At 36.0% G+C, this 16,260-nt stretch overlaps 1 protein-coding gene across 6 annotated transcripts in view; it reads left to right on the forward strand.

The window, feature by feature from the left end:
• STXBP5L (syntaxin binding protein 5 like) overlaps positions 1-16,260 on the forward strand; it is a 379,914-nt gene that overhangs the window by 157,592 nt on the left and 206,062 nt on the right. The gene's annotated exons all lie outside the window — the stretch shown is intronic.

Raw genomic sequence — 16,260 nt, forward strand, 5'->3', positions numbered from 1 at the left:
ATGCCACATGATCCAGTAATTACATTGCTGGATATTTATCCAAAAAAACCCAGAACACCTATTTGAAAAGATATGTGTTTATTGCTGCATTATTTACAATAGCCAACATATGGTAACAATCCACATGTCCATCCACAGATGAATGGATAAAGAAGATGTGGTATATAACACAATGGATTATTAGCCATAAAAAAATGAGATCTTTCCATTTGCAACAATATAAACTGTTATAGACATCCAGCAAGACCAAACAGATTCACCTGCTACGTGATTGGCTGTGCTTCTGCTGCTTCTCCCCATGAAATAGTGATTAGTGTGATAATATATCATCTTTTACTTCTTTGCTTTACTTAACTTTCCCTTTTTTATTACAGCCCTCAGATTGTACTTCTCAGTGAAACTTTAGCACTTAAGCCTAGCCTCAGGCTGTTTTTACAGAATCCTGGTTAAGACAATAATTATCAGAATTGTTCTAGATGAAGTATTACAAACTACAGCCAGTGGGATAAATCTGGCTTGATGCTTATTTACACAATCATGCTCATCATTAACATATTGTCTGTGGTTGCTTTCTAACTACAAGAGCAAATCAAAGCAGTTGTGAGAGAGCTATAAGGCCTGCAAAGCCTATCTAGCTCTTTACATAAAAAGTTTGCTGATGGGGTACCTGGGTGCCTCAGTCGGTTGTGTCTGCCTTTGGCTCAGGTCACAATCCTGGAGTTCTGGAATCAACCCCCACATTGGGCTCCCAGCTCAGTGGGGAGTCTGCCTCTCCCTCTCCCCCTCCCTCTCCTTCACCACCCCCCATACCCCCTGCTTATGCTCTCTTCCCTCTCTCTCTCACTTTCTCTCTTTCAAATACATAAATAAAATCTTAAAAAAAAAAAAAAAAAGAGTTTGCTGACTCCTGTTCTAGATTGTAGGCCCTCAGGGTGGAACTTTGGACTTGAGTTGTCTCCTGTTTAAAATCAAAGAAGCCATTGAAGGTGCCAGGTGAAGTGGTATTATCATGTAGTGACATCACAATTACTTAAACATTGTCCTATGATTAATTGGGAAAGGGGCTGATGGAAAGGTAAGACAATAGGAGATCAAGTACTGTGGTGGTTAATTGATAAAGGGCAATGGTGATTATAATTGTGATGGGAAAAAACAGCTTCCTTTGATGCCACTTATATTATTTCTTATTATGATATAAATTATCACAAATTTAGTAGTTTGAAACAACACAAATGTATTATCTTACAGTTTTGTAGGCCAGTAGTCTAATACACATCTCACTGAGCTAAAATCAAGATATTGACAGGGTTTTTCAGCTTTTATTTTTTTATTATTTTATTTATTTACTTATTTTTTAAATTTTTTATTGCAGTTCAATTTGCCAACATTTAGCATAACACTCAGTGCTCATCCTGCCAAGTGCCCCCCTCAGTGCCCATCAACCAGTCACCCCAACCTCCCACCCACCTACCTTTCCACTACCCCTTGTTCATTTCCCAGAGTTAGGTGTCTCTCATGTTTTGTCACCCTCACTGATATTTTCACTCATTTTCTCTCCTTTCCCTTTATTCCCTTTCACTAATTTTTATATTCTCCAAATGAATGAGACCATATAATGTTTGTCCTTTTCCAATTGACTTATTTCACTCAGCATGACACCTTCCAGTTCCATCCACATCAAAGCAAATGGTGGGTATTTGTCGCTTTTAGAAACAGTATACATTTCTAGGTTTGTAGCTCCCTTCCTCCATTTTTAAAGATAACATAGCATCTCTTTTTAACCATAGCTGGGAGAGGTTCTCCACTCCTAATTAGGGATTCATATGTTTAGATTGGGCCTACTTGGATAATCTAGGAAACTCTCCTTATCTCAATACATCTTAATTACAATGGACAAGTCTTTTTTTTTTTTGTCATGTAAGGCAATATATTTATAGGTCCTGAGGATTAGGGCATAGGCCTCTTTGGTGGCCGTTATTTTGGCTACCAAATCACTGGAAACTATGAAAATAAGATGATTAACTCACGTTAATTACAGATTTAAGGCATGTTAGGTCCTCTTTAAGGGAGCTTTATTTATTTATTTTTTTTAAGGGAGCTTTAAAGGAACTCTTCCTACAGCTCTAAGGCAGACTGTGCTAAAAATAGGCCTGTTTATAAGGAGATGAATACATAGTTTAATAGGTCTTATTTGTTAAAGTCAAAGCCCTGATAAGAAAAGAATGTGACCCTGAGTCCTGATATATCAATTCTACCTATATACTAAGTGACTTTAAACAATAGAAATTTATTATTTCAATTTGGAGGTCAGAAGTCCAAAATCAAGATCTTGGTCAGGCCATTCTCTCTCTCAACACTCTAGGAAGAATCCTTCCTTGCCTCTTTCAGCTTCTGGTGGCTCCTAATGCCCTTTGATTTGTAGCAGCATAAGTCCAATCTCTTCATGTGTCTTCACATGACCTTGTTCCCTATGTCTCTGTGTCCTTTCGTCTTTTAAGGACACCAGTCATCGGTTTTAAGACCTATTCTAAATCAAGGATGATTTTATCCCAAAATCATTTTTTTAAGATTTTATTTTTAAGTAATCTTTAACCAATAATGTGGGACTCAAAGTTACAACCCTGAGATCAAAACTCTCATGCTCCATCGACTAAACCAGCCAGGCACATCTCATCTAAAAATTAACAAATTACATCTATAGAGACCAATTTCCAAATAAGGGGTACAATCTTAGGCTCTGGGGGAACATTATTCAACCACTACACCTGAGATAGGGGAATTTGTGTATATAAGTGACAAATATTGTAAATGCCACCCTCTCCAATTTCTTTGAACACTTCTGGCCAGCAGAAGTACCTCTTGCACTATTTCCAGAGAATGGTTTCCCCTTTTCTAGAAGACTGTAAATGACCAATGCAATGAAGTAGTTTTCTTGCCTGATGATGTTTACCCTCAGAAGATCAACATTCAATTTTATTACCTCCAGGCCAATAATCCGAATCAGATCTCAGATTTCAACACAGCCTAACATGTAAGCCTGTTTTCCTCCAGGAAGAAATAGGCACTACATAAGAAGCCCTCCCTGTCAAAGGGATTTAGGACCTGGATAATACTGTTAGTCATCAAATGTATAGGAATGTGTTTAAGGATTTGACCATAGGGGTTACATAGAGGAGAGTTCATTTACATGGAGGCATTCAACTGTGGTTTGAGACTTAATGCTTTGAGAAGGACACCTGGATCTGGTCCTATTCATTTGTCGGGATGACTCCTTGAAGATGGACTCAACAAAGGCATATGGTAAATAAAGTAGAGAGGCTAGAGCTTTTTGGTATAGTATTAAAGAAAGGGTCAGAAGACAGAAAGATGAGAATATTAAAATGGATATAATACATTTGTCCTGGGGATCCCTGGGTGGCTCAGCAGTTTAGTGCCTGCTAATGGTCCTGGGGTCCCAGGGTCGAGTCCTGCATCGGGCTCCCTGCATGGAGCCTGCTTCTCCCTCTGCCTCTCTCTCTCTCTCTGTCTGTCTCTCATGAAAAATGAATGAATGAATGAATGAATGAATGAATGAATAAATAAATAAATAAATAAATAAATAAATAAATAAATAAAATCTTTAAAAAAAATACATTTGCCCTGGAACTCACCTCCTGACCATTTTCCCTAGAGGGCTCTTAAGGATACTGTTTTCACTTAATGAAGAAAGATGAGTACAAGCATATTTGAGAAATTTGGCAGGGATTGTCCTTGTTTTTTTTTTTTTTTTTTGTGGACAGTGAGAGATGATGGCAGAGATCCAGACTACAGAGTATCTATGGGGATTAGATATTATGGATTGGTAGAGGCCAGATGGTAATATTTGACCATCTGGCAATATGAACATAATTACCATAACAAGCAGTAAGCCTGGATGGCAATGCAGAAATCTATGGTAATAGCTAATATATCATGCTGTTTCTAGGAGAAAAATTAGGTGAGCAGCTGACTGGGAAGTTGTTTGATTTGCAGAATCAGAAAAAAGAAAAAACAGCTCTTGACATTGGCCACCAAAGTGGAAACTCACAGTACTTCATCAGATTTCCAGATATAAGCCAGCTCATAGATCTAGAGCCCACTGATAGACAGGGAGAGGCCAGTTACCCCCGAGGAAGGACCCTAAAGTACTTCCATAAGTACATATAGTAATTATGGAAGCATCTGTGATCATTTGCAGAAGTAACTATTTACTTTTCCAGGACTGTTAACTATAGGGTTGTAGTAAATATTAATATTGAAAGATCCAAAAAGTGTGGTCCTCCAGTTAGAGTCATGGTATATGGAGCTAGGTAACTAGGTGATAAATGATGTTTGACTCAGGTGTATCTCATAGTAAGTCCAATGGGTATTCTGACTCACCCAGTTATTTTATACCCCAATTGTATAATCTGTATAGATATGCACAAAAGCTGGCATAATTCTCTTATTGGTTTTCTGACATTGGAATTAGAGTCATTACAATTGGAGGGGACAAATGGAAACTCTTAAAACTTGTCTTTCCTTGATTGTAAACAAAAGCCAGAATGTATTTCTGGAGGAGTTACAGAGATAACCGTAATTAGACTTGAATGATGCAATAGTAGTGGTCACTGATATATCCTTGTTGAATTACATTGTCTGGGTTCTACAAAAAATAAGATGGATTGAGCTTGCTATTAGTAGACCACTGTAAAATTAACCAAGTAATTGCCCCAATGACAGCTGCTTTGCTGTTGGTACTTCTATAGGTACAGATCAATAACAGGCTGTTTCCAATAATCAAATGATTATTGATTTAGTGAACTCTTTTTCTCAATGTATCAGCAGAGAAGATCAAAAGCAGCTTGCTTTAAAGAAATGGAAAACAGTATAACTTCATAATTTTTCCCCAGGACTATGTTATTTTTTGTTGTTGTTGTTATTTTTTTGTTTGTTTTTTTTGTTGTTGTTATTTTTTTAAAGATTTATTTATTTATTTATTCAGAGAGGGAGAGAGAGAGAGAGAGAGGCAGAGATACAGGCAGAGGGAGAAGCAGGTGATCCCCGGGCTGCACCGCTGCGCCACCGGGGCTGCCCAGGACTATGTTATTTTTCATACTCTGTCATAATATAGTTCTAAGGAAACTTGAAATTCTAGGCATTCTTTAGAAAGGATACTAGTTCACTTTCTTTACTATATAATACTAGTTAGATTGCACCTATATAGCTCACAAGATTCATGTCAGAGGGCCAGAAGAAAATCCTGTAAAGATCTACGATCCTGTCTTCTAAGTGATGGTTTTGAGGGTTTAATGGTCTGGGGCATGCATGGGGTATCTCCTCTAAGGTAAAGCATTAGCTTTTGTACTTTTCCTTGCTAAGAAAGGGTCATATCACTTGATGGGCCTTTTTGGATTCAGATAATAGTATATAATGTCTTCAAAATTACTGTTTAAAATCATTTTTAAAGATTATCCAAAAAGTCTGCTAGTTTTAAGTAAAGAAAGGGCTTTTAACTAAACCCAAGCTGCTTTGTAGGCCACCTTACCACTTGGTGTCTATAATCTAGTAGATCTGATGGAGATAATGTATCTAGTAGATAAGGATGGTCTGGTGGAAAGCCCAATAATAGAGTTACAACAGCTATTCTCTATTTTCAAAGCAAATCCTGGCATGCTAATGAGCTCTTGTAGAGACTGAACACCTAACCATGGGACATCAAATGACTATGTAACCTGAGCTCAGTCTATTTGAATTAGATGTTATAATACACAATGAATCATATGAGTGAATGAGGGAATTGACAAACCATTTTACAGTGGAAATAGTTTTTTCAGGTAATCAGCTGTCAGCTGTCTAAAAGGCATAATTAGATAAATGGAGGTCCCAGAATTCCACCTTTTACAATAATACCTTTCACTCAACCCAAATATATAGTCTCATGGGGTGGGGGTGGAATACCTAAAACCTAACTAATGGAGAAGGACGGAATACAGGCCTGTCTCATATGTCAGATGTTTGGTTGATAGACACTACTACTCAATTATATCTCCACTTAGGGGTGATCTTGAGTGATCTGATGAAGAAAAAATACTGATTCCCCAAGCAGTATAATTGATTATGCATTTCATATAAAGATTGAAAAAGAATAATTAAAAATCCAAAAGCAAAAATTCTTTTCCACTTGGAAATTTAAAAACTCTCATTAAATAACTATTAGGTCAAATTGAAAATACAAATCAAAATTGAAGAATATATATAAAAATTAACAATACCACAATACCATAATATTACAAATGAAATATATAATTTCTATGAAATATAATTAAGACAATTATAAAATAATACATAGCATTTAATACTTACATGAATAAAAATTAGACATTTAAATACATTCAGTATGAAACAAAAAAGCTAGAAAAAGAACAAGAAAAATGCAAAAGGAAACAGGAGGGAAATATAAAGATAAAAGCAGAATTTAGGGAGTTCGTTCTTCTATTTTTAAGCTGTCATATAAATTAATATACTGGTTCTTTGCATAGAACATAAACAAAATATGCAAACTACTATCTGGCCTGATGAAGAAAAATAGGGGACTACAAAGTTAAATGGTAACAAAACAAGAAGAAATACACTAAAACTGAGGAAATTTTTAAACATCCAAATTATTTTATACAACTCTAGCAGATATATTTAAAAGTATAGGTAAAATAGGTAATTTCCCAGGGAAATAAATTTATCATCATTGACAACAATAGAGACAGAAAGTTTGAGAAAGTGAGGAAGTTATTTATTTACTATGCACAAATAAAAGTACCAGACCCAAGTGGTTTTACAGGGAAATTTTACTAAATTTTTAAGTACTATATAATACGGTGTTGCATCAACTATTTTATTTTTTTTTAATTCTTTTCTTTATTTATGATAGTCACACAGAGAGAGAGAGAGGGAGAGAGGCAGAGACACAGGCAGAGAAAGAAGCCTGATGTGGGATTCGATCCCGGGTCTCCAGGATCACACCCTGGGCCAAAGGCAGGCACCAAACCATTGCGCCACCCAGGGATCCCTGCATCAACTATTTTAAAGCAAGGGTTGCTGCTGTGGCCAGTGAAGCAAATCTGGCCTATTTCCTGTTATTGTAAATAAGTTGTTTTTGTTTTTGTTTTTTTTGAGATCGTATAGTCTGGAAAGTGTAAAATATTTACTATCTGTCCCTTTAGTGAAAAAGTTTACCAACTCCTATTCTGAGTATAGTTTAAAAATGAAAAATATTAATTTTTAAAAATTTTATGGGTGACAACTAAGCCTGAGAAAGGTTGCACAAGAATAAAACATAGATTTATTGAATTTGGTAATTTCAATGGAAAAGTCTTAAGTAAAATATCCTATAGGACACAGTCTCCAAAAGCATCAAAAACAAAACACTGATAAATGATGTTTTATTCAAAGGGTACATGAATGGATACTATGAAAAAATCCATCAATATAGCATCATTAACAGATCTAGGGAAAAAATTATGATAATCTCCATCAATGCCAAAAATGTCTTTGAATAAAGCTTAACATCCACAGTATTTCCACTCTTGATAATAGAAGACTATCCTATTTTAGATCAGTCCTCCGACTGGGAGAACTAGAAAATCTAGACAATATATTTTTGAAATCTGTTTGAGGGCTATGAATATTTGTAAACTCTTGACTCCATAGAAAGAAACCCAGAAACACTTGCCACAATTTTCCCTTCTAGGTATTTTCCAATTTGAAAAGAATGGCTAAGCTATTGAGTAACCAAAAAGAAAGTTATTGGCTGAGAGGCTAAGCAGAGTTTTCTGCAGTTTTTGGGGGGCAGAAGAGTAATGTGGATGAAAAAAAAGTTCAAGTCAAGGCAAAAAGAAAAGTCTGATAATTGCTCCAGGCTTTCAGTATGGCTCCAAAGGGATATACCTTTCAAATAAGTTTGAATTGGAAATATACCAGGCCTTTAAATAACTGAAAAATTTGTAAACATTATCTCAATCCTTTTGGGGATTAAGTTGATCTGCCTTAGTCTAACTGAAAAAATAAAACATAAAATAAAATCAATTCTTTATGGAAGAAGAAAACATCACCCAGAGCCTTTATGTATCACATTTCTCCCATATATAGCCTCTATACTGAAAGTAAAAAGAACATGGTATATAAAAGAATCAGAAAAATCAGAATTCACCAGAAACCAAGAAAAGAGACAATAAATAGAGGGAGACCAATGGAGATTCCAATAGCAGTTATTAAATGAGGACTTTAATATAAGTGTGATTGAAATATTTAACAGACTAAAAATGATGGGGTTTTCAGCAGAGAAGTGACAAGTATAACAGCAAACAAAATAATTGACTATAAACAAGTGAAGAGAAAATTAGTGACTTGGAAGTTAGGGCAGAAGTAAATATCCAAATGAATGCATGGTAAGCCAAAAGGATGAAGAGCATTTTGGACATAATGCAAAGGTGGAATATGTATGTAATTGGAGTCCTGGAGGAAGAAAAAAGAGAATGTGACAGCAGCAATATTTGAAGAATGAATAGATGATAATTTTTCAAACTGATGACGATATCAAAATTCTAAGATACACTACAGACTCAAAGTAAGCTTAACAACAAGTAAACCTCACCTAGTCATATCAAAGACAAAGAAAATAATCTTAAAAGCAGAGTATAGAAAAAATAAGTCTCATAGCAGACAATAGAAAAACGGCAAATGGAGACAACTGAATGATCATATCAAGGTAATGATAGAGTAAAGCATCTACTGGGGAAAAAAAAAAAAAGCCTACACAGAATTCTATGCTCTACAAAAACACATTAAAAATGTGTCTTGAAATTATAGCAGCTTAACATAATTTGCAATAATCAATAGCAAATATGCTGTAATGAAAGACCTAAAGAAATTCTCTTTGGGAATGAAATTGATTATAAAAGAACAGAGATGTACAAGGAATAAAGAAAAAGTATAGGTAAATCTATGAAATATTTTAAAATAATTACTTCTGAGAAATAATATACATTTAAGTTAAAAATAGGTCGAAAGTTGGGTTAAAGTCTATTGAATTAAAGTTCCAAGATCCTTATAACTTCCAGAAAGTAACATAAGTACTCATTTACATTATAATCTGATTAGTCATAAAAACAATTTATATTCATGTGGATAATACCAAAAGAATAATAAATATATGTATAATGGATAAGTTAATAGACTAGAGAACTGATAACAAAAACTATTAACCCTAAGAAAACAAAAAAAAAGGAAAAGGTAACATTAAACAAATGGGGCAAATATAAAACAAGTAGATTTGCTCTAAAGTATGACAGCAATTACATTAAATGTAAACACGCGAAAGGATAGTAGTTTTCAGACTGTGTTAAAATAGTGATATGTTGTTACAAGAGACACATTTTAAACTTAAGGTTATAGAAAAGTTGAATGTAAATGGATACGAAAAATATAGCATGTATATCCTAAATAAAAGCAAACAAAAAAAAACTGGTGTAGCTATACAAATATCAGACAAAATAGATGCCTTAGTTCAGGTTGCTGTAACAAAAATATCATAGACTGGTTGGTTTAAACAACATTTATTTCTCATAGTTCTGAGGCTGGAAAGTGCAAGATTAAGGCACCAGCAGATTTGGGGTCTAGTGGGCGTCCAGATTCTAGATGGTCATCTTTTCAGTGTGTCTTCACAAGTAAAAAGGGAAAGAGCTTTCTAGAGTCTCTTTCATAAGGGCACTCCTCTTCTTTAGGGTTCCACCTTTAAGACCAAATCACTTCCCAAAGGTTCTATGTCCTAATACCACCACAAATACAGAAAGCAGAAGTAAGCAAATAAAGAGGTAATTAGTGAGGATAAAGAAAATTTGAATATTATTAACCAACAGAATTCACATATATATTACATTACACCCAACACCTGTATACACAAAAACTGTACATTTGTTGAGCCATAAATCATGTTTCAACAAATTTCTTGGGATTATTAGACTATTCGATATATTCTCTAATCTCTGGGAGAATTTATCAAGATTATTAATAAAATATAAATAGGAAATCGCCTAAATGCTTAGTAATCAAACACTACACTTCTAAATAATATATGTCAAAGAAGAAATCAGTATTGAAGTTAGAATATATTTTAAGTTAAATTACAATGATATGGTATGTCAAAACTTGTCGAATGTAGCTAAAGCTGTGCTTAGAGGGAAATGTATTGCTTTTGTTACTTTTTTTTTAAGGGAAGAAAAGCTGTAAATTAATGAGCTTAGTGTAAAAATATCATGAATTATACTCAAAGAAACTAAAAGAAAGATAATAATAAATATGTGATGGTTAATTTTATGTGTTAACATGAGCTGAACTGTGAGGTGCCAGAGATTTGGTCACATATTATTCTAGGTGTTTCTGTGAGGGTGTTCAGGATGAGATTAACATTTAAATAAGTAGACTGAGTAAAATAGATTGCTTTCCTAATGTGGGTGGGCCTCATCTAATTAGTTGCCTGAATAGGATAAAAAGGCTGATTCCTTCCTTCAAGTAAGATAGTCTCACTGCTTTCAAGCTGAGACATCAGCTTTTTCCTATCTTTGGATTTGAACTGAAACATCAGCTCTTCCTGGATTTGGAGCCCTATGGCTTTCAGATTGGGATGACACCATTGATTCTTCTGGTTCTGATACTTTTAGACTCAGACTAGAACTATATAATTGGTTCTCTGAGTTTCCAGCTTTCCAGCAACTCCTGCAGATCCTGGGACTAGTCAACCTTTGTAATCTCATGAGTCAATTCCTTATAATGAATTTCGTTCTGTATAGATACATTCTATTGATTCTATTTCTCTAGAGAATTCTAATACAATATATGAGAGCTGAGTTAAATAAGTCAATCGGAGAAGGACAAACATTATATGGTCTCATTCATTTGGGGAATATAAATAATAGTGAAAGGGAATAGAGGGGAAGGGAGAAGAAATGGGTAGGAAATATCAGAAAAGGAGACAGAACATGGAAGACTCCTAACTCTGGGAAACGAACTAGGGGTGGTAGAAGGGGAGGAGGGCGGGGGGTGGGGGTGACTGGGTGGCGGGCACTGAGGGGGGCACTTGACAGGATGAGCACTGGGTGTTATTCTGTATGTTGGCAAATTGAACACCAATAAAAAATAAATTTATTATTAAAAAATATATATATAGTGCATTAGCAAAAACAAAAGTTGAATCTGTAAAAATACTAATAAAAATGGGGCACCAAGGTAAGTCAGTCAGTTAAGTGTCCAACTCTTAGTTTTGGCTCAGGTCATGATCTCAAAGTTATGTGATTGAGCCTGTGTCAGGCTCTGTGCTTGGTGAGGAGTCTACTTCCCCTCACCCTCTCCATCTGTACCCCATCCCACCCCACACATACTCTCTCTGTCTCTCTAAAATAAATAAATCTTTAAAAAAATGCTAATAAACTTATATGTCTCTAGCAAGTATGATCAAGAATCACAGAGAAGACACAAAGGAACACAATTACTTTGCATTCATCCCGGGAATACAAAATTGTTTTAACTTTTCAAAAATCAATGGATATATTCAACATGCTGAATGAGAAAAATATGTAGCCAAGAGTACTTTATCCAGCAAGGCTGTCATTCAGAATAGAAGAGATAAAGAGTTTCCCAGACAAACAAAAACCATACTAGCCCTGCATAAAATATTAAGGGGGGGTCTTTTTAAGTGGGGAAAAAAAGACCAAAATCAATAAAAACTAGAAAGGAATAGAAAAAAATCACCAGAAATACCAAATTTACAGGTAAAACAATGGCACTACATTCATATCTTTCAGTAATCACTCTGAATGTAAGTGGAATAAATGCTCTAAACATAAGACATAGGGTATCAAAATGGATAAAGAACTGAGACCAACCTATATGCTGCCTACAAGAGATTCATTTTATTTATTTTATTTTATTTATTTTATTTTATTTTATAATAAATTTATTTTTATTGGTGTTCAATTTCCCAACATACAGAATAACACCCAGTGCTCATCCCGTCAAGTGCCCCCCTCAGTGCCCGCCACCCAGTCACCCCCAACCCCCGCCCTCCTCCCCTTCCAACACCCCAAGTTCGTTTTCCAGAATTAGGAGACTTCCATGTTCTGTCTTCCTTTCTGATATTTCCTACCCATTTCTTCTCCCTTCCCTTCTATTCCATTTCACTATTATTTATATTCCCCAAATGAATGAGACCATATAATGTTTGTCCTTCTCTGATTGACTTCACTCAGCATAATACCCTCCAGTTCCATCCACGTTGAAGCAAATGATGGATATTTGTCACTTCTAATGACTAATATTCCATTGTATACATAAACCACATCTTCTTTATCCATTCATCTTTCGATGGACACCGAGGCTCCTTCCACAGTTTAGCTATTGTGGACATTGCCTCTAGAAACATCGAGGTGCAGGTGTCCCGGCGTTTCATTGCATCTGTATCTTTGTTGGGTAAATCCCCAACAGTGCAATTGCTGGGTCATAGGGCAGCTCTATTTTTAACTCTTTGAGGAACCTCCACACAGTTTTCCAGAGTGGCTGCACCATTTCACATTCTCACCAGCAGTGCACGAGGGTTCCCTTTTCTCCGCATCCTCTCCAACATTTGTGGTTGCCTGCCTTGTTAATTTGCCCCATTCTCACTGGTGTGAGGTGGTATCTCATTGTGGTTTTGATTTGTATTTCCCTGATGGCAAGTGATGCAGAGCATTTTCTCATGTGCGTGTTGGCCACGTCTATGTCTTCCTCTGTGAGATTTCTGTTCATGTCTTTTGCCCATTTCATGATTGGAATGTTTGTTTCCTTGCTGTTGAGTTTAATAAGTTCTTTATAGATCTTGGAAACTAGCCCTTTCTCTGATACGTCATTTGCAAATATCTTCTCCCATTCTGTAGGTTGTCTTTTAGTTTTGTTGACTATCCTTTGCTGTGCAAAAGCTTCTTATCTTGATAAAGTCCCAATAGTTCATTTTTGCTTTTGTTTCTTTTGCCTTCGTGGATGTATCTTGCAAGAAGTTACTGTGGCCGAGTTCAAAAAGGGTGTTGCCTGTGTTCTCCTCTAGGATTTTGATGGAATCTTGTCTCACATTTAGATCTTTCATCCATTTTGAGTTTATCTTTGTGTATGGTGAAAGAGAGTGGTCTAGTTTCATTCTTCTGCATGTGGATGTCCAATTTTCCCAGCACCATTTATTGAAGAGACTGTCTTTCTTCCAGTGGTTAGTCTTTCCTCCTATGTTGAATATTAGTTGACCATGAAGTTGAGGGTCCCCTTCTGGGTTCTCTATTCTGTTCCATTGATCTATGTGTCTGTTTTTGTGCCAGTACCACACTGTCTTGATGACCACAGCTTTGTAGTATAACCTGAAATCTGGCATTGTGATGCCCCCAGCTATGGTTTTCTTTTTTAAAATTCCCCTGGCTATTCGGGGTCTTTTTTGATTCCACACAAATCTTAAAATAATTTGCTCTAACTCTCTGAAGAAAGTCCATGGTATTTTGATAGGGATTGCATTAAACGTGTAAATTGCTCTGGGTAACATTGACATTTTCACAATATTAATTCTGCCAATCCATGAGCATAGAATATTTTTCCATCTCTTTGTGTCTTCCTCAATTTCTTTCAGAAGTGTTCTATAGTTTTTAGGGTATAGATCCTTTACCTCTTTGGTTAGGTTTATTCCTAGGTATCTTATGCATTTGGGTGCAATTGTAAATGGGATTGAATCCTTAATTTCTCTTTTTTTTTCAGTCTCATTGTTAGTGTATAGAAATGCCACTGATTTCTGGGCATTGATTTTGTACCCTGCCACACTGCCAAATTGCTGTATGAGTTCTAGCAATCTTGGGGTGGAGTCTTTTGGGTTTTCTACGTAGAGTATCATGTCATCTGTGAAGAGGGAGAGTTTGACTTCTTCTTTGCCAATTTGAATGCCTTTTATTTCTTTTTGTTGCCTGATTGCTGAGGCTAGGACTTCTAGTACTATGTTGAATAGCAGTGGTGAGAGTGGACATCCCTGTCGTGTTCCTGATCTTAGGGGAAAGGCTCCCAGTGCTTCCCCATTGAGAATTATATTTGCTGTGGACTTTTCGTAGATGGCTTTTAAGATGTTGAGGAATGTTCCCTCTATCCCTACACTCTGAAGAGTTTTGATCAGGAATGGATGCTGTATTTTGTCAAATGTTTTCTCTGCATCTATTGAGAGGATCATATGGTTCTTGGTTTTTTCTCTTGCTGATATGATAAATCACATTGATTGTTTTACGACTGTTGAACCAGCCTTGTGTTCCGGGGATAAATCCTACTTGGTCATGGTGAATAATTTTCTTAATGTATTGTTGGATCCTATTGGCTAGTATCTTGTTAAGAATTTTTGCATCCATGTTCATCAGGGATATTGGTCTATAATTATCCTTTTCGGTGGAGTCTTTGTCTGGTTTTGGAATTAAGGTGATGCTGGCCTTATGGAATGATTTTGGAAGTACTCCATCTCTTTCTATCTTTCCAAACAGCTTTAGGAAAATAGGTATGGTTTCTTCTTTAAACGTTTGATAGAATTCCCCTGGGAAGCCATCTGGCCCTGGACTTTTGTGTCTTGGGAGGTTTTTGATGACTGCTTCAATTTCCTCCCTGGTTATTGGCCTGTTCAGGTTTTCTATTTCTTCCTGTTCCAGTTTTGGTAGTTTGTGGCTTTCCAGGAATGCGTCCATTTCTTCTAGATTGCCTAATTTATTAGCGTATAGCTGTTCATAATATGTTTTTAAAATCGTTTGTATTTCCTTGGTGTTGGTAGTGATCTCTCTCATTCATGATTTTATTAATTTGAATCTTCTCTCTCTTCTTTTTAATAAGGCTGGATAATGGTTTATCTATCTTATTAATTCTTTCAAAGAACCAACTCCTGGTTCTGTTGATCTGTTCCACAGTTCTTCTGGTTTCGATTTCGTTGAGTTCTGCTCGAATCTTTATTAACTCTCTTCTTCTGCTGGGTGTAGGATCTATTTGCTGTTTTTTGTCTAGCTCCTTTAGGTGTAAGGTTAGCTTTTGTATTTGAGTTCTTTCCAGTTTTTGGATGGATGCTTGTATTGCGATGTATTTCCCCCTTAGGACTGCTTTTGCTGCATCCCAAAGATTTTGAACGGTTTTATCTTCATTCTCATTAGTTTCCATGAATCTTTTTAATTCTTCCTTAATTTCCTGGTTGACCCTTTCATCTTTTAGCAAGATGGTCCTTAACCTCCACGTGTTTGAAGTCCTTCCAAACTTCTTGTTGTGATTTAGTGCTAATTTCAAGGCATTATGGTCTGAGAATACGCAGGGGACGATCCCAATCTTTTGGTATCGGTTATGACCTGATTTGTGACCTAGTATGTGGTCTATTCTGGAGAAAGTTCCATGTGCACTTGAGAAGAATGTATATTCAGTTGAGTTTGGATGTAAAGTTCTGTAGATATCTGTGAAATCCATCTGGTCCAGTGTATCATTTAAAGCTCTCGTTTCTTTGGAGATGTTGTGTATAGAAGGCCTATCCATTGTAGAAAGCGCTAGATTGAAGTCACCAAGTATAAGTGTATTATTATCTAATTATGTCTTAATTTTGGTTATTAATTGTTTGATATATTTGGCAGCTCCCACATTCGGGGCATATATATTGATGATTGTTAAGTCCTCTTGTTGGCTAGATCCTTAAGTATGGTATAGTGTCCCTCTTCATCTCTCACTACAGTCTTCGGGGTAAATTTTAGTTTATCTGATATAAGGATGGCTACCCCTGCTTTCTTTTGAGAACCATTTGAATGGTAAATGGTTCTGCAACCTTTTATTTTCAGGCTGTAGGTGTCCTTCTGTCTAAAATGAGTCTCTTGTAGACAGCAAATAGATGGGTCCTGCTTTTTTATCCAGTCTGACACCCTGCGCCTTTTGATGGAGTCATTAAGCCCATTCACGTTCAGAGTTACTATTGAAAGATATGAGTTTAGTGTCATCATTATATCTATTCAGTCCCTGTTTTTGTGGATTGTTCCATTGGACTTCTTCTTAAAGGGAAATTTTAAGAGTCCCCCTTAAAATTTCTTGCAGTGCTGGTTTGGAGGTCACATATTCTTTCAATTCCTGCCTGTCCTGGAAGCTCTTTATCTCTCCTTCCATTCTGAATGAGAGCCTTGCTGGATAAAGTATTCTTGTTTGCATGTTTTT

This window comes from Canis lupus, chromosome 33, assembly GCF_011100685.1.
Source record: "Canis lupus familiaris isolate Mischka breed German Shepherd chromosome 33, alternate assembly UU_Cfam_GSD_1.0, whole genome shotgun sequence".
Classification (NCBI taxonomy): domain Eukaryota; kingdom Metazoa; phylum Chordata; class Mammalia; order Carnivora; family Canidae; genus Canis; species Canis lupus.